The sequence below is a fragment of the Lithobates pipiens genome, unplaced genomic scaffold (assembly GCF_037356315.1).
Source record: "Lithobates pipiens isolate NorthernLeopardFrog02 unplaced genomic scaffold, aLitPip1_a1.2 Scaffold_16, whole genome shotgun sequence".
In the NCBI taxonomy this organism is placed as follows: Eukaryota; Metazoa; Chordata; class Amphibia; order Anura; family Ranidae; genus Lithobates; species Lithobates pipiens.
In genome coordinates this window covers 131,303,500-131,323,366 of record NW_027507748.1, presented here as the reverse complement: position 1 = coordinate 131,323,366, position 19,867 = coordinate 131,303,500, and positions in this window count along the sequence as shown.

Genomic DNA, 19,867 nt, shown 5'->3' with positions numbered 1-19,867 from the left:
TGTGTTAAATTTGGTGTTATTGCTCTCACTCTCTCATACTGGTCACTGGAAGTTCAACATGGCACCTCATGGCAAAGAACTCTGAGAAAAAAAATGTCTGCTCTACATAAAGATGGCCTAGTCTATAAGAACAATGGTAAGACCCTGAAACTGAGCTGCAGCAAGGTGGCCAAGACCAGACAGTGGTTTAACAGGACAGAACAGGCCTCGCCTTGGCTGACCAAAGAAGTTGAGTGCACCTGTTCAGAGTCATATCCAGAGGTTGTCTTTGGAAAATAGAGTGCTACCAGCATCGCTGCAGAGGTTAAAGGGGTCAGCCTGTCAGTGCTCAGACCATACACCACACACTGCATTAAATTGGTCTGTCTGGCTGTCATCTCAGAAGGAAACCTCTTCTAAAGATGATGAACAAGAAAACCCACAAACATTTTTCTGGGGACAAGCAGACTAAGGACATGGATTACTGGAACCATGTCCTGTGGTCTGATGAGACCAAGATAAATGTATTTGGTTCAGACGGTGTCAAGTGTGTGTGGCAACAACCAGGTAAGGAGTACAAAGACAAGTGTGTCTTGCCTACAGTCAAGCATGGCGGTGGGAGTGTCATGGTCTGGGGCTGCATGAGTGCTGCCGCAACTGGGGAGCTACAGTTCATTGTTCATTGAGGGAACCATGAATGCCAGCATGTACTGTGCCATATTAAAGCAGAGCATGATCCCCTCCCTTCGGAGACTGAGCCACAGGGCAGTATTCCAACATGATAATGACCCCAAACACACCTCCGAGATCCAAGGTGACCACTGCCTTGCTAAAGAAACTGAGGGCTAAGGTGATAGACTGGCCAAGAATTTCTCCAGACCTAAATCCTATTGAGCATCCTCAAATGGAAGGTGGAGGAGCGCAAGGTCTCTAACATCCACCAGCTCCGTGATGTTGTCATTGGGAAGGGGAAGAGGACATTGATCATCTAATATAGGCTAAATATCTCATGCCAGTGTGTCCTTGATGGAATAGCTACTGATTCTTGAAACTAATTATGCAGTACCCCATATATTCTAGATATGAGACCCTGCTTATTCTCCCTTATGTCCAGCAATAAGATTATTGTAGATTTGCTAATTTTTTATTCAATAGAGTGGACCTGCTCCTGTATAGCATGTCTAAGTTGTAGGAATTGAAAAATTTTATTTGGAATTCCATATTCATCGGTTAGTTAAGTTAGTATAACCTTTTCAGTATATCATTCTAAAAAAAGTTGCTTTAAAAACCACAACCCTTGTTTTTTCAATAAATCAAACCCCTCCAATTTCAACAATTCTCTAACAACTGGAGTTATTCCATATTGGAGTATAATAAGTATACTCTGTAACATTTGTAATATTTTAAATGTTTAAATTTTTTTAATTTCCTGTGAAACTTTATTGGATAGTTTACCCTTTAAAAAAACTTTTATCCCGTAGCAAATTTCTTGTCTCCAATAGTGAAATTAATGGATATTTACCTTATAGTGATAGTATCAGGCCCTGTATGGGATCAGAGTCTGTCACTACCATCTAAGCAGTGCTGTAAATGCGAGGCAAGGAAATCACTTTTTACATGTTTTACAGGGTTTTTGTTTCCGCCATATACGTTCTTGAAATGCAGATTCCATATTCCTAAATGAGAATGATGTGATCCCTATGGGGGAGTTGTGAAGAATATAAAGCAATTGCGGGATCCAGATAATTTTTATAAGATTAGCTCTGCCAATCATCGTCAATGTATGTTTGCACCTAGTCTGACATTAATCCATACATTTAAGCAGTAATTGTTTAAGATTCAGATCAATATAATCCTTTACATTCGGAGTTATCTCAACCCCCAGATATTTAACTGTTTGCTTAATTTGTATTAGAGAGGCTTGGTCTGGCAAGGTAATTTCCTCATCGTCTATTGGCAGCAGTGTTATTTTCTCCCAATTGATCTGAAAAGCCAGACAAAATGGCCAGATACAAATGAGTCTCATAAGTTTTATTAATGGCTGAGGTATCCCCCAAGAAGATAAGAGCATCATCTGCATCTGCCGGCTAGTTAGAGACAATACAAAGCCGGTTTTGGCTTTGATCAGGTCTCTGCTATGCTAACCCGGATATTAGCGGAGCCATTTTTTAACCACTACAATACAGGACACTTTCGCCCCTTACTTCCTAGCCCAATTTTCAGCTTTCAGTGCTCTCGCACTTTCAATGATAATTGCGCGGTCATGCTACGCTGTACCCAAATTAAATTTTTATCATTTTGTTTGCACAAATAGAGCTTTGGTGATATTTATTCACAATTGCATTTTTTCTTTTTTTACGATATAAGCGCAAAAAGAGCGGAAATTTGGAAAAAAAAACAATATTTTCTTCTTTCTATTTTAAAAGAAATCCAATAAAATCGAATTTTGGCATAAATTTAAGCCAAAATGTATTCTGCTACATGTTTTTGGTAAAAAAATGATCATATACAGATGTGTGCAGGTGATCACGGATATTTGTGTGCAGATAATCATTGGGACATGTGATTTTAGTGGGACATATGTGGAGGACATGTGTTTTTTATATTTGGGGACATGGGTGTTTTGGGGACATGGGTGTTTTGGGGACATGTGTGTTTTATACTAGACTGGTGATCAGTAAAAAGCTGTAAAAACAGCTTATACTCACTGATCACCAGCCAGCTGCAGCGATCCGCTCTCCTCTCCTCAGCGATGACTTCCGTGTGAGGAGAGGAGAGCCGATTGCCTAGCAACCGTCTGTTTGTTTACATCACATGACAGCTGTGATTGGACACAGCCATCATGTGATCAGGACGGCCAGTCACAGAGCCCTCCTGCCGATCCGAGATGCGCAGTGTCCCGGTGACACGAGCGCCTCGGGATTGCGCCGCTGTGTGGGCACGTGCACGCGCGATCCCCCTCCTTCTGAAGGATGTTCCTGAATGTCCAGTCAGAAGGAGGAGGCTCCCACCCGGCCGTGTATATACATTGGCCGGGTGGGAAGTAGTTAAAATGCAAAAGTATTCAAAGTAACCTATATTGGTGTTTTGAATGCTTTCAGGGGCATAGGAGGTATTTGGACTCTTTTAGACCATAGATCCCTCCATAAAGAGTACTTGTCAGGTGCCTAGTGCTGTCAGAAAGGATGCTTACATTCCTTGTAACAGCAATAAAAATAAAAAAAAATAAAATAAATTAAGGCACCAGTGTAAGAAAAAATTATATAGAAAAAAAAATGTAAGTGCCCCCATCCCTCCCATGCTAGCACACAAAGGCGAACTTGCACCTAGGTCCCGCCCACCCGCAAACAGTGATTGTCCCACACATGTAAGGTACTGCCACAAACGTCAGATCATGGGCAATAATTCTAGCACTACACCTCACTTTTAATGTGTCGTCAATGTACAATTTTAAAGTGTGACATGTTTGGTATCTATTAACTCAGTGTGAAAAACTGCTGTGCAAATACTGTGTGACATACAAAATTGCAAAATCCATCAATTTATTCTCTAGGACTGCTTTTACCACTTGCCGCCTGAGTGGTTGTAATATCCTGACCGGACGTCATATGACGTGATCAGGATATTAAGCCGCTGCGCGCCCCTGGGGGCGCGCATCGCGGCAATCATTGTTGCAGGGTGTCAGTCTGACACCCCGCAACTACGATCTTGGTAAAGAGTCTCTGACAGAGACTCTTCACCATGTGATCAGCCGTGTCCAATCACGGCTGATCACAGTGTAAATAGGAAGAGCCGGTGATCGTCTGTCAGACGTGAGTAGAGGAGAGCCGATCGGGGGGGGTCTGTGCTGATCGATTATCAGCACAGCCCCCCTGAGGATGCCCACACTGGACCACCAGGGATGCCCGGCAACAGGTATGCCCCCTAGACCACCAGGGATGCCAGTCAGTGCCCAAATGGATGCCAATCAATGCCCATAATGGATGCCAATCAGTGCCCACAATGAGCATCACTGATTGGCATGCATTATTGTTTGGCACTGATTGGCATCCATCCATATACACTACTGTACACTGCAATGCCCATCCGTGCCGCCTATCAGTGCCCATCCATGCCATCCATCAGTGCCCATCTATGCTGCCTATCAGTGCCCACCCATGCCGCCTATCAGTGCCCATCCGTGCTGCCTATCCATGCCCATCCATGCCACCTATCCATGCCACCCATCCCTGCCAATCCGTGCCACCTATCCATGACAATCCATGCCACCTATCAGTGCCTATTTGTGCCACCTATCAGTGTCTATCTGTGTCGCATATCAGTGCCATCTATCAGTGCCGCCTATCAGTGCCACTTCATTGATGCCACATCATTGGTGCCCATCAGTGCCGCCTTATCAGTGCCAGTCACTGCGGCCCCGTCAGTGCCCATCAGTGAAGGAGAAAACGTACTTATTTACAAAGTTTTGTAACTGAAACAAAAAAAATGCTATTTTCAAAATTTTCGGCCTTTTTTTTATTTGTTTAGCAGAAAATAAAAATCCCAGAGGTGATCAAATACCACCAAAAAAAAAGCTGTATTTGTGGGAACAAAATGATAAAAATTTAGCTTGGGTACGATGTAGCATGACCGCGCAATTGTCATTCAAAGTGCGACAGTACTGAAAGCTCAAAATTCGTCTGGGCAGGAAGGTGTATAAGTGCCCGGTATTGAAGTGGTTAAAAAATATATAATGTTTGGGGGTTCTAAGTGATTTTATAACAAGAAAAACTGATTGTTACTTGTAAACAAAAAGTGCCAGAAAAGGCGTGGTCTTCAAGTATAAACAATATGTAAACAATCGCATGTCCATAGCTTGGCCACAATTTAACTTTAAGATCACTTTTATTTCTTTACAGTTTAATGCCTAGCATCAGCTACATACAGTATACAACCCTGTGTTGCGGCAACAGAATAGAAACATTCCATCCATCAACGAATGCAAGGCTTTATCTGATTGGCTGAAAATGACTACTAAAACTTTAGCTACACACAGGTTATTCTTAGCCCTTGTACACACGGTCGGAGATTCCGTCGGAATGTGTCCGATCGGAGCGTTTTGTCGGATATTCCGACTGTTTGTGGTATGCATCGGACTGTTTCTGTCGGAATATCCGTCGGACCAAATTTTCCAACTTGCCAGAAATATTTTCAGACAAAATGCTCCGATCGGACATACTCTGATCATGTGTAGCCTACTCCGACGAACAAGGTGCCACGCATGCTCACATTCAAATTCCGACACGGAAGCGCTCGTTCAGGTAAAACTACTGCTCGTAAGCGATATAGCACATTCATCACGCTGCAATGTTAAAAATTCTTTCATGAAGCGCATTCTCTTGTTCTTTACAATGCTGCAAGAAGGAATTTCTTTTGATGCTCATAGTCACACACACTTCTCCCGAACTTATTTCCTAACTCTTTTTTACTCATTTCGGCAATACAATTTTTGATTTCGTCACATCTACACAATTTTATATTTTGTTAATTTTTTTTGGCTGCATTTTTTTTCCCCTAAACATCTCCTTTTTTGACAGTTTGCAAATTTTTCCATTTTTTGGGGTGTTTTTTGTGTGTAAACTTACCACAACATTATTGTATTTTTTATATTTTGTTTTTCTTTTTTAATCTACAGGAGGTTGTTTAGTGTTGGTACCCCTTGTTATTCATGTCACTTTGTTTTTTTGAAATGTACCTGCCTACTCACAAATAAACTGTCCTTTTGGAAGTAAAACACATACGCAAGTATTTCTTCAAACAAAAAAAACCTTTATTTAGGTGTCAGTAACAGATAAAGAGGGAGGCAGCGCTGTAGAAACTGGGGAGATTAGTGAAGCCTTTGGCCCCCAGGGCACACATCAACTATTTAAACGCAAAACCTGATGGCCTGAGGAGTACATGTCTGAGGGAGAGAAGTCTGGTCCTGAAGTCCAAGAAACCAAGAACAGCAGCAGATGACATCTATGTTCCCAGGCTGTGGTACTACAGGCTGCATGTTCTGTCAGACCAGACTGAACCCAGGTCATCACTCTCTGGTCTTCCTTCCACGCTTCCTTCCAGGCTGTGGCTTTGGTGCTGGAGGTGTGGCAGAAGGAGGAGGAGGAGGAGGGGCATGGGCCAAACCACACATGTGTGTTTCTTGTGTCCTTTGGCCCAACAGACCCTTGTTGAGGGTGTGTATAATAACCTCCTCACACAAAAGCTGTTGCCCCTGCTCCATTTTCTCAAGCTTGCATGCAACCAAGGCGGCAAAGGCCTCTTGGTAGGTGGGTTTTGCTTGGAGGGCCTCTGATGCCTCACCAATCAGCCTCAGGGCCGACTCCTCCACATTCCCCCCCTTTCTCGCCCTTTTGCGTGGAAGGCGGAAGGGAGGGACCTGGCATTCAGTGAGGCTCCTTTGCCTGCCCACCGCCTGGCTGCCGCTTACCCCCGCCTCCTCCTGGCTGCCACTTTCCACAGCCACCTCCTGGCTGCTGCATTCCACACCCTCCTGTTCCTGGCTGAGGTCTTCCTGTGTATGAAAAAGGGACATAGTTTTAGTTTTTGGTTCATCAAACACACACAATTTTCACACCAACACTGTTGCAAACTCTTAACCAATAGAAAAGACTATCATTCTGTGCCCAGCATTTTTCTTTCTTGTCCCAAAGGTTTTGGCCACTACTGTCTATTGATACTGTATGTGAAACACTTTCTAAACTCAGCAATTAGTGAGCAAAAATCAAGTTAACATCATTCATTTATACTCCCAAAATATGTACAACAATACTATACCTGGCTCAAGCTGGGCTCCCCCAGTTCTTCCTGGGTGGAAGGCCCAGGTTGGGCGTCGGAAGACTCAGCAGGGGTGGAATGTAGCATAGGACGCGTGGAAGGAAGAGTAGAGAGTGATTCTCTGACCTCAGCCTGGTCTGACAGAAATTGCATCCTGTCATAATACCACAGGCTGGGGACATAAACTTCATCTGCTGCAGCTCCAGATTGCATGGACTTCAGCACCTTGGTCCTCTCCCTCAGATATGTACTCCTGAGGCCACACATTTTCTTTTTTCAATAGTTGACGTCTGCCCTGGGGACCACCGGCTTCACAAACTCAACCAGTTTCTCCAGTGCTGCCTGCCTCTTTTGTCTGTTACTATATTGAGGGTGTGTTGGTTGCCACAGGCAGGGCATGTCTCTGTATTTATCGATGAACAGAGGGAGGAAGCTATGATCGTTGAAGCCGTCCATAATGTCTGCAAGACACAACACAAGACAAACCCTAATGTCAGGCTAAACTCCACTAATGCAGGCCTCAATCTAGAAGCAGTATAGCCTAGTGATGTACCAAGTTCAAAATTTTACCTTTGTTTGCACGTTCGTCGCCTCAGCTTCTCCCTCTGTTCACAGATCGTACGGACGACACACGCGTTTTATATACAGTGCGCATGCGTGAAACTCCGCCCGCCCCTGACGTTCTTTCTAGACTATTCCCCGCCCCTTCGCTTTCGGCGCAGTGGGGAGAGCACATGGCGTAGAGAAAGCAGGTGTGCACTAATAATAGTTCCAATAACGAGGAGGAGGGTGAGGAAAGCCCGGAGCCTGAAACGTCCCCATACAGGAAGAGAAGATTTAAGGCCTCAAATATGTCTTTTAGAGAGATGTTGGAGATGGTGGACATATTGAACAGGACCGACTATGATGGGAAGTATGGACCTTACCCAAACTCAAATATCAGAAAGGCCAAGATCATGACTAAAGTTGTGAAGAGTCTTCAGAAGAATTTTAGGGTACGCCGATCCATGGATCAACTGAGAAAACGCCAGTCAGACCTGAAACTGAGGGAGCACGAGCAGTACATAAGGATCAAGCGTGTTCTTGAAAAAAGTAAGTAGTTGTCATGTGTTCATATGATTATTCTTGCTTGCATACTGCTCCATGTGCTTTGATTTCACATTATGCAGTTTAAAATGGCCACTTTCAAGTTCATGATTTCATTCGTTCGTAGGAAACATCGTTCTGCAGGGAAGTATTCCAGCTGAACAAAGTGTCCCCAATAATGTTCTGACCTTGGAGTTTGGCCAAAAAAACAATCGTACAACACTTCCAAACAATGTTTCATATTCCTAATTCTGCCCTCTGTGTGCTAATTATTCTTTTTTTACATTCTCATAGGGGAGAGAAGACTCGGCAAGTATGAGGACACCAGGGACCCCACCCCTCCCAAAGAAGGCCAAATTCCAAAACCAGAAGCAGAGGAGGAGGAGGAGGAAGGAGAGATCGTTGAAGTTGGACAAATTGTCACCACAACAGATGAGTGTTGGAGAACACAGCTTCCGGTAAGCTCATCAATGTATATCACCATATTTTTAATACATGGTGTGTTTTTTTTATTTGTTTTGTAGGTGATGTGGAAGAAGAATCCCATTTTACCAGTGAAAATGCCCAGATCCTGATTGGGGAGATAATGGGGTGGAAAATATACAGCAAAACATCAATGATGTGAAAAATAAAATGAAGAACATCATTGATGTTTTGGGGAGAGTGTGAAACAGCCAAAACTAGCTAGGCTTTTAGTTTTTCTATTTTAAACCACAACTTTTGTATTTTTAGAAAATCCAAATTTGGAAGATGCACAGAGTGTGTAAACATGCGCTATCTCCCATCATGGGGGATCAATGTACGTGTTTTGTGTGAAGTGGCTGAGATGAAGGGGTTGCAGCCCCAAAACATGTACATTGATCCCCCATGATGGGAGATAGCACATGTTGACACACTGTGTGCATCTTCCAAATTTGGATTTTCCAGGGGTGACACCCCATGTGATGAAGGCAATATCAGCCCAGTTTGTACATACTCATGTCTGATATTGTCTTCACTTTTCAAAGTTGAACTTTGTAAGTTCCTGTGTTCTATATGTTATGCTTTGATACATGCCTGTTTACACAAAAACACCAAGTAAACAAAAATTAGCTGAAAGACTGTTTTTGATACACACAATTTGTTGGTTTGTTGTAAAAAACCTTGTCTAAACGCACATGTGAATGTGCTTGGATTAAAAAGTTAAATTATGATCAATGTGTGGCTTCCTTTTTCATTGCGCCAAAGATGTATTTGGAGTAAAATTTTTGATTGCGGTGAGAAGGGGTGTTATTTACTAAAGGCAATTCCACTTTGCACTCCAAGTGTAGTTTCAGGTGTACTTTTGCAGTGCACTTGTAGTGCATAGTGGATGTGCCTTTAGTAAAAAAAACACCCACAGCGATGTGTTAATTTGGACAATCATGCCATTTTCCTGCCATGGTGCTGAAAATGAGCAAGATTTTGGTCAGTAATGCACTACATACATTAGTTACCAAAAACAAGGTGTGTGTGTGTAGCAGACCCACAACATAATAACATTATCTGAAGAAGAGACTGTCCCCTCATCTCGCTCTGAACTTGGGTTTGCACTGTTGGTGAAAAAGGCACAACAAGAAAAAAACTAAATTTACCTAGGAGACACCTAAATGCAAGCCAAGCAGTAAATGAAGGAGTTTCAAAGAAAAATTTATTGAGAAAATGCCTTTCAGACATTGTCTGGCATATCAATGGCCCCCCTACCCACAAAGTAGTCCATGTATTGGGTTCTAACCTCACCGGCGCTTTGGGGGGGGCAAGCCAGGATGAGCAGGTTCAAGGCCCGTGAGCATTTTCAAGCAAGTCTGCTTCTTGTTGGTCACCTGAGACCGCATAGTTTGCAGAAACTTTTTTTAGACAATTGTGCAGAACACAGCACGCCAGCACTATGTGATTGAGTTTGTATTCCGCCCAGATGATGTCCAAGGAGACGAAATGCGTCGGAAGGTCTCCACTGCTGCCAATTTTTTATATGAAAAGTGCTCAATTCACTGCATAAATGTAAGTGAGATTTAATTTTAATAAAATAGTTTGTTTTACGGAATTACGCTATTTGGTCCAATCTTTTTGTTCTGCATGGTTCCTTGAGGGGAGTGTGACCTTTTCTGTGAGCACTGGCTCTGTGTCTAACTCAGTTTGGGAAGTAAGTGTGGAGCGACTTTCATCATTGAGTGTCCATCTTTTCCGGCCAGAGGATCTTTCAGCTGTATGACAGTAAAGCGCATTTGACCCTTGGAGCGTACGCTTGCTTGGGTCATTTGGAGTCGGTAAGCTTACATCCTTCTTTGTGTGGCGGTGTCAGCACCAGGGTGTTTATGATCAACATTCTATGGACTGAATGATTTTTCCATCTCTTCATGTTTGCACTAAGGGGATCACATTTTGATTTTCTATAAAAGGACTTTCTTTTTATATATATGTGTTTGTAGTGACTCTGAACTAGGTATTGTTTCAGATGTTTAATAATTTTCGGAGTCTGAATCGGCAAAATATTTAAGTCACTTTTGTCACACTTTTTTACGGAATATGTTCTTTAGCGCAACACTTTTTATGCACATATTATTTGAAGTAAATTATCCAGTTTAGTGTGTTAGCTGCTTTTTTTTTTTTTTGGATAGCGCAGTTTCTTTGTTTTTTTGTCTTGGAAATTCTTGTATTCCGCCATGTGAATAGGCATTAGAAAAAGGCGGAACTGGCTGGCAAGTATACCAAAAGTGTTCTCCACCACTCTTCGGGCTCTGGACAGGCAGAAATGAAAAATCCTCTGGTCTGGGGTGAGGGTCCTCATTGGGAAAGGCCGCATCAGATGGTTCGCCAGGGCAAACGCCTCATCCACGACGGAGACGAACGGGAGTCCTTCCTGGTTCTCCTCTGGGGGTGGCAAGCCCAGACTGCCACTCTGGAGATGCCAGTAGAACTCCGTCCGGAAGAACACTCCACCATCCGACATCCATCCATTTTGCCCCACGTCCACATACAAAAACTCATATGTCGCAGACACCACCGCCAACATCACGATACTATGAAACCCCTTATAATTATAATAGTACAACCCCGAGTTGGGTGGTGGAACGATGCGGACATGCTTCCCATCAATTGCTCCTCCACAATTGGGAAAGTCCCAACGACTGGCATAGTGGGAGGCCACAGTCTGCCATTCCTGTGGCGTTGAAGGACACTGTGGAGTGAAACAAGAACCAAAATTAGTAATTAAAAAAATCAACATTGCAAGCAGATTAGACACAAACATTTTTGGCCAAGATTAGTATAACATTTTGGGAACTGAGTATTTAAAGCCTAAAGTATAAGGTCCCCTTATGAGAGTCATCACCCCCCCATCCCCCCCATCTGATGGGCCCTTGCTAAAAAATGAGGGGGGGATGTTTTGGAGAGGTAACCACTTGACTGAGAGCTGAATGCCTAAATAATGTGTGACACTTTGGGAAGCCCCTCCTTACTTACACTATTGGCAGCCCACCGGACAGGTAAGAAGTCTCATAATACCAAAAAGAAACCAAAATGGAAGCACATTTTGACATTCTGCTATCACATATCAAGATAATTAATAGGTGAAAAAACAAAAAAAAAGCATTTGAAAGTATTGAGGCAGGCCCTTGCACTACATGCTTAGGTGAATTCATCCATAAATGTGAGCATCATAAAGGTAGGTAGAGTGTGTATTGGGTTTGGTAAAGTCAGCAGATAGAGGATTGCTATCAGCTGAGCTAGCAGTTGGGGGGAGGGGGGTTCCTAATGAGTTTGGCACAACCAAAAAAATTTAAAAAGGTCACTCTGCATGAATTGAAGCACACACATCACATTTGTAGACATTTTAGGGGGTGTTTAGCAGAAAGCAATACTATGGAGCTGACAAAAGACATTGGTAAGTGACTAGACTATAGTTTTATGGGCCAAGAAGAGCATGGTGGGGTATTTAGTGAGGCAAATATGCATGAGGACAAAGGGGCAGAGTATATGAATTAGAGCATATTGCAATGATGGTAATTAGGGAATGAGGAAAGAAATGCAAGACATTAGCAAGCATGAAATACATAGAATGTGATGTTAAAGGATAAAACTTACCTTCATATAGTCCTTCTGCAGGACCTGAATGTTGACAGAACAGGTCTCTGGAATAATGATCCCCAGAGCCTGGGGGGAGATGCCTGTAGAGAACTTGAGGTCCTGACGGCTTCTCCCTGACGCCAAGTAGCGTAACGTGGCGATGAGCCTCTGCTCCAGATGATGGCTTGCCGCATGCAGGTATCCGGCCTGCTGATATAAGGGGTCAGCAAAGCCAGCAGACGGTGAAAAACGGGGTCCGTCATCAGGAGATTATTCCTGAAATCATCAGGATTATTCTCCCGGATCTCACGGAGCAAAGGCATATGCGAGAACTGGTCACGCTGGCGCAACCAATTCTTGGTCCACAAACGCCTCCCCTCCCTGTTCATGGACCGGGCTTGTGTCAAAGTTAGAACCCCAACACGAAGCCCCTGCACAGCACAAACTCTACGATGAGTACACAGACTAAACATGGTTTGAAAATGGTCGGCTGGTCAGAACGGACAACAGAAAGCACCGATAAACAGCAATGCCTGAAAGAACAAACTGAATAGCAGAAGCAAGCAGACAATAAGAAATGCAAATCAAAGTGTACTATACCAAGATATAGTCCGCAATGAGAAACAAATACTTACTGACTGAACACACTGATTATCAGATAAGCAAAGACAAGCAGAAACTGAAGAGCAGTAGCGATCTGAATCACTAATCTGAAAAGCGCGAATCGTCTCTCACCAAACTTTTGCTAACACGCGATAGACACGAGATCAGCAGAAGGAGCCCAAAGGGTGCCGGACGTGGTGCTGAACTTCCCTTTTGTAGGCCCGCCGTACACGGCTTACGTCACCGGGTTCTTGGCAATCGGAAATTCCGACAACTTGGTCCGAATGTGTGTATGCAACATCACTTCCAGACCCCGTCTGGAATTAATCCGTCTGAATAATTCCGACGGATTTGGTCGTCGGAATCTCCGATCGTGTGTACAAATGCTTAGACCTTTTTACGCTGACTGTAAACTCCTGATAAACTATTTACATCTCCTAAACATTTTGCAATCCAGCATGCATTTGAGAAGGCCATTATTTGCAAATGGGCTGTTTCTACAGTTGTTGCAGCAGATAATGCACCAGTATTTAGGTATCCCATAGCTAAACATAATTTGAAATAAACATATCTTTGCCATTCTGAAGCTTCCCTCCAACCACTTTGCAAATTATTTTATATATACTGTGTTTCTCTGCTTGCCAAATAGGCTGCAGAAATCTCCCTCCATTGAGTCTGGCTGCAATCACTTTAAATGTGGGACCAATATACTCTGACCTAACCTTTTTACTGTTAATATATATGATTTTCTTTTTACTTTCTTCAGAAGTATGTTTCAGATAATTTGTTTTAGCCTCCTTGATCGTGATTTGCATTGGAATACCAATGGTCTTATACTATTTAATGAACAGTATTTTCTTGTTTGCCTTTTTACCTTAGTATTTAGCTACTAATTTTGTTCTTTTATTTTAATGGTATTGTTTAATATGTCCCTAAACTGCCAGATGGATGTGATGGAAACAATGGGTGTTGGCTCTGTGGGATCAGTATAATTTGATCTACACCTTTCTTCCCTAAAAATCCTACATTGTCTGCTCTATGGGATCAGGATGGATGACATTCTGATACTCATAGCTCCTAATTTGACTAGGTAGATGTGGTAGCAGCTGTCTTGCAGATGCTCCATGGGCTCTTCCAGATCATTTGGATCTTCTATCCCATGGGTAGGTTTACAACCCTGCTTCATGGTTACTGATTTTAACAACAAGACTGTTGAAGCCTGGGTCTTGAGAGACAAGATAATAAAATGGTGGTAGCTCTAGGAAATTCAATATTTTAGTAAAAAATACACTAGGTAATATAAAGGGGACACAATAAAGTACTCAATTTTTTAGTAAAATATGAAAGAGGAGGTCAAACTGAGTAAAAAGGTACCTGACATGTGAATGTTACATTCACATGTACGTGTATGTGGGTGTGGGGGGCTTCAAAACTTTTTTTTGAGGGGGGTTTATGTGCTTGGGTGTTACTTACATTTTTTTATTACAAATGTGTCTTTTTTTAGGTTCAAAAGACAAGCATGTACAACTCTGATGCAGACAGTACTAAAACGTATATAGGCTAAATTGCCATATTCTCAGACATAGCAAGAAATGTCTCTTACAAGTTTACATACATACCAGGTAAAATAAACATAATGAACAGATAAAAGAAAAAGAAAAATAGACCATAACACATACAGTAGCTTATAGCAAACAACAGCCTTATAAAGAAAGAAAACTTTTTTGTTTGCAATATTTATTAATTTTTTTCTTATTATATGGTTATTTATACATTAATTAACCAATGCCGGTATTGGTATTTATTTATCCCCCGTGTGGGAAATCATATATATAGCATCTGACTACAGGGTCGTCATTTGGGTGAAGTCCCCTGCATGTTCTGGAGCTGTTCCTGACATGGTTCCTTTGCACAACCCCTGCTGATGACCCCTACTGGGTCATATTCATCAAGCATGTTTGACCCTTCGTAATAAAGGGTCCAGGCTCTCTGGTAAGAATCCAACTTATTGCAGTGGTTCACTTGGTTAACGGATTGGATAAACGTATCCACATTTCAATAAAAGAGTATGTTTTATAACAGAAAGTAGAATATTGTTTTTACTTTATGTTTTCATTTATATAGCAAAAAATAAACTCAGTGGTGATTAAATACCACCAAAAGAAAGCTCTATTAAGAATTAAATAAAAATAATAATTGATTTCATTTGTGTACAGTATTGCATGACAATTCAATTGCCAGTTAAAGTAGCACAGTGCTGGATACCAAAAAATTGCTTGGGGGGCGTAAAAGAGGTAAAACCTTAGAAAGTTTAAGTGATTAAATGCTGGTGAAGTACCAATAGGTATACTGTATGTAATATATCTCTATTCCTTTGTCCTTCCTCAATAACTTAGACTCTTAAGCTTATTGTCTATTCTAGGAAAGATATTTAAACAATTGTTAAGGTGATGTGATAAGTGTCGGATCATGGGTCATGGTGTCGGTGGAACAGGAGGCCTAGGAACAGCGGGTGGAAGGTGGCGGGGAAGGAGGGACGTCCCCTCCCTCTACTCCTGGATAACAACTGGTTGTTTTCCCTAAAGAGCTGGGTACCTGCTCTAAAAAATGGTTTCAGGGTGATGCATGCAGCTGCTGAAAGCCGAGGCCACATATGTGTGTATGGTCGGAACTAAGGGGATAAACTATTTATGTAAAAACTTTATCCAAAAAGATTTTTTTTTTCCTGTAACTGATTATAAATTGTGAGCTGGAGTTTGGCTTGAGTTTGTTTTTGCATCTAAATCTGCAAGTACATCTACTGTAACACTCTTCTCTCCCCAGACTGACTATGCTGCTTTCCAAAAGGGCCCCTGTGCTCCTTCATCTAGAATGGAGGCACTCTAATACAGGAGGAGTGTTACTGGCTAGATCACCAAGTGAAAACGGAATAAAAAAAGAAAACAAATGATACCTCAACATGATTAGTAAGCTGTAATATATATATTTTTTTGGTTTGGGGTTTAATACTAATTTAAGGACCATATATGGAGAGTTGCAATCAAAAGTTCATAGTTCATTAGTCGCCAGTTATAAGAGAGGTGTTGCATAGACTTGGAATCTCTAATCTTTAACATTTTCATAAATGATGTTGAGTTTAAAATAAAACATAACTTTTTGTGTTTTTACAAGTTGGCCTAAATCTGTATAACTAAGCAGTACACCCCTATGGACCAGAGCAATTTTTTATTTTTGCTATGGGCCTATTCGTTTGGCAGACATTACCTAAGATAACAAAGTAATTTATAAATATATATATATTTTTTTTTCTTTAGGACAAACAAGGCTTTCCCTTGGTGGTAAAATATATAACAAAAAAAGATAACAAAGGGTGGCGTGGCAGCAGGGCAGAAGGACTAACTATATACTTCAATAAAGGCTCTTTGGGCATGTGTAGTATGCTCAGTGTCCTCAGATTGGTAATTTGTACAAAAAGTAAAGCAGCTAATTTGGAGGTGAGACTATTTATATAAAAAACAATTTGTGTGGGCAGGGAGATTGTGGAAATGAATAATGAATATTAAAAAAGGCATAAACTTAAAGTGGTGTTGCACAGAAAACAAAAAAATTATTAAAATTCCTAAAATTCCTACGAGGGGGTCCCTCGTAGTCTGCCTCCTTCAGTGCCTGGGCTGGTGACATTACTTCCCCTTGGCGCAGGAAGGGCTCAGCTCTGCCCCCTCCCTCCTGTCAGTCATCTGGGACACGTGACATGAGACATGAGATTGTAGCTGCTGACTTTAATTTTTTAATTTTTTTTAAGGTGAACTCCTCTTTAAAGTGTTACTAAACCCACAACAGTAAAATCAGTTTGTATATGCAGTAAAACATGCTTATTATACTTACTGCGGAAGCTAAGGGATTAATCCTCTGCATTTTGTAAAAAAACTGTTTCATCAGGTCTCCTCTGATCTTCACCTTCTTCCAGTGTCTCCAACTCCTCCCCGAATATTATAAATGTAAGGAGTAAGGCTGCACATGCTCAGTTTGGTGTGTATTGCTAGAGCGTTATTTTTTTTTTTGTTCTTGGGAGAGTGCATTTGATCAGCACAGGGCCAATCAGCACTGTCCAGACAGAGTATCAGAGGTCCTGAAGTTTTATAGGACAGTGAGAGCAGAATGAAAACTCCTGCCAGCTTTACCAAACAGGTATAGAAGTCACAAGACTGCAGCTGATGAGAAAAGGTATTTAGCAGTTTATATTTACTAAAATAATTGCATTTCCATGTTCTGTGTACTGTGGTAGACCAGATATAGTGAATGTAGGGTCCTGGGCTCACAATTCAGTTTTTGGTTTAGGTCAAAGAGATAAACCACCTGGCAAATTCTGATATCTCTTGGGGACTATATTGATGAGTGAAATCAGCTTGGGGTTAGGGATTTAGCCATTATGAGGGGTTCCTGCTCTTCTTTTTGGATTTTTAATACAAAGGCAGACAAGAACACCCAAAACCACTAGATGAACATGAACATGAGCTGGAAAATATGGCAGGGATTACCTCCTGTTGCAATATAGAAGTCACAAAAAAAGCCTTAGTTTTACTCAACCAGGCTCCACCTACACTATATTGCCAAAAGTATTGCCTTTACACTGACATGAACATCCCAGTCTTAGTCTATAGGGTTCAGTATTAGGTTGGCCCACCCTTTGCAGCTATAACAGCTTCAACTCTTCTGGGAAGGCTATCCACAAGGTTTAGTAGTGTGTCTATAGAAAATGTTTGACCATTCTTTCAGGTCAGGATGCTGTGCAGGCCAGTTAAGTTCCTCTGCCCCAAACTCACTCATCCATGTCTTTATGGACCTTGCTTTGTGCACTGGTGTGCAGTCATGTTGGAACAGGAATTCAAACTCTTCCCACAAAGTTGGGAGCATGATATTGTCCAAAATATCTTGGTATTCTGACACCTTAAGAGTTCCCTTCACTGGAACTAAGGGGCCAAGCCCAACCCCTGAAAAACATCCCCACGCCATAACCTCCCTCCTCCACCAAATGATTTGGACCAGTGCACAAAGCAAGGTCCAAAAAGACATGGATGAGTGTGTTTGGGGTGGAGGGACTTTTTTTCCCCTATTCAAGGCTTACTTATGACTTTATTTTGAATATGCAGTTTAATTTTATGTGCACCACTTCAGAAATGGTCTCCTAGAATGCGGAAGTTCAGATAAGGTCAGCTAAATTAACAAGTGACATAAATTACCTCATCAATGAGGAAAATTTACTAAAAACTAAGCTAAATTGTAGTCACGCTTCATAAGATGACATGTAAAATGCTGAGTTGCTTATCACAGGATCTATTGCAAAATTTCTCGGTGTTGGTCTGGCACATTGTACTTTGGCAAATCGGTCAGGAAAGAAAATTTTACTCTGGACTTCAGCAATGTTACTTGTTTACAGAATAACAGCAGAGATCACCTTCATGCTGAGTTATTTTTCATCTTAAAAAAAGCATTTTTAGTACAAAACATAACACATCACAGGTGACTCCTGCTAGTGTTCAGCAAACTAGAAAAGTTACCAAAGCCATAAGTGCAGTGATTTTCCTTTTGTAAATGCATCCACCTTGGTGATTATCAGAAGTACAAAGAAAAAAACGAATGAGATTAGGTAACATTTGTACCACACCTGGATGCACTAATGCACGTAAAAAATCTATATAAAATATATGTGAATTAAAAACATTAGACATTAGATCATGTAGTCCATATTAGTCCGTGATGTAATCCTGTCAGTACCTGGAGGCAGAATTTTGCTTTTCAACCATTCCTACATATTAAACTGTAATGACTTATGATGTTATTTCCTGTCATTTCCTGTCTCTAAGTTCCTGTTTTTTCAGAAAAAAACATGAAGGGATCAGCCAAGTGTCGAGCAACATCTTAAATGAAGAGTCATATCTGAAGCAGCTGTCCCACAATCTCTTTTTTTTAAAACCTAGCTATGTAACTTACGTTTGTGGTTTGTATACATGCCCTAATCGTGTAGTGTATGTATGAGCACACTCTGAGGGTAATCTACTGAAGGCAAATACAGAGTAAACCGAAATGTTTTTTGTGTGTTGCGCTGCTGGATTATATATGTCCAGGATGGGGGGAGAGGGGGGGGGGGGGTCTTTTGAGAAAAAAACCCGGGAAAAATGGAGGGGAGAAAAATAGGATGGGGAAATGGGGGTATCTCCTATAGTTTATATGTATAACAGATTTTTGGGTTTCAAATCTGCTGCTTCGCAGAGTTTTGCAGAGAATATGGCAAATAATAGTCAATGGGTATCTGGCAGGATCATAGGTTATAGTCAATAGTCAATAGTTGTAAAGATAGCCATAGGAAAGGGAGAATTTCTTAGCACAAGCAGGTAGGCAGCATGTTCAAGGGTAGAAGGCACCTTTAGAAGATATACAAATAGAAGAAAAACAGCACCAACCTAAGTGCAGTATTTTTAGATCACAAGTATTTATTTGTAAAAGTAATACACTCACTCTCTACCAGAATGTTTCAGGCACATCACGTTTTACGTGTGAGGAAAGGTTTCTGGGGGACATCGCAGGGCTCCCGAGGAGAAGCGGTTTCTCTTTCAGCTGTTTCTTACGTCCGGTGGCGCCGGTGGTTCCCAGCGTCTCACGGTCCGGTGTAGCAGCGTCAAGGAGATCCGTTCGTTGGTCGTGCGGGGTCGCGCGGTGATGACGTTCGTTGCACGCGTTCAGAGCATGCGTGCTCCTTCATCAGGCATCTCGACCACCATATTGGACGTGGTCAAATAGGGAGAAGGCCGTTCGGATTGGTCAATTGGGTTGGAGTGCCACCCTCTGTGGGGCGGGGTTGTTACGGCCAGGGCCTGCTGTTTGTAAACTATGTGCTGCAGACTTGCTGCATATCATTGTGCATGTACCTATGTAGGGAACTTGGACATTGTGAAAAAAACTTTTATTTATGAATATAAGGATAAAAATTAATAATGGTGATAAAAGAATGATACAAGTTGGGGTATTTATTATTAAAAGCAAGAGGATGTTTGCAAAAAAGTGATGAAGAAAAAATAGATAAAGAAAGAATAATAATAAAAATAAAAATAAAAATAAGAATAAAAATAAAAATAAGAATAAAAATAAAAATAAAAAATGAATATACACCTTATTATATAAAGAGAAGGGTATACACCTTATTATATGAGAAAAAGGGGGGGGGCAAAGTGTGAACAATATCTCCTCTCTATGTACAAAAAATGCAGATCAAGATGATCCTTGCCTAGCTATTCTGGAAGAATTA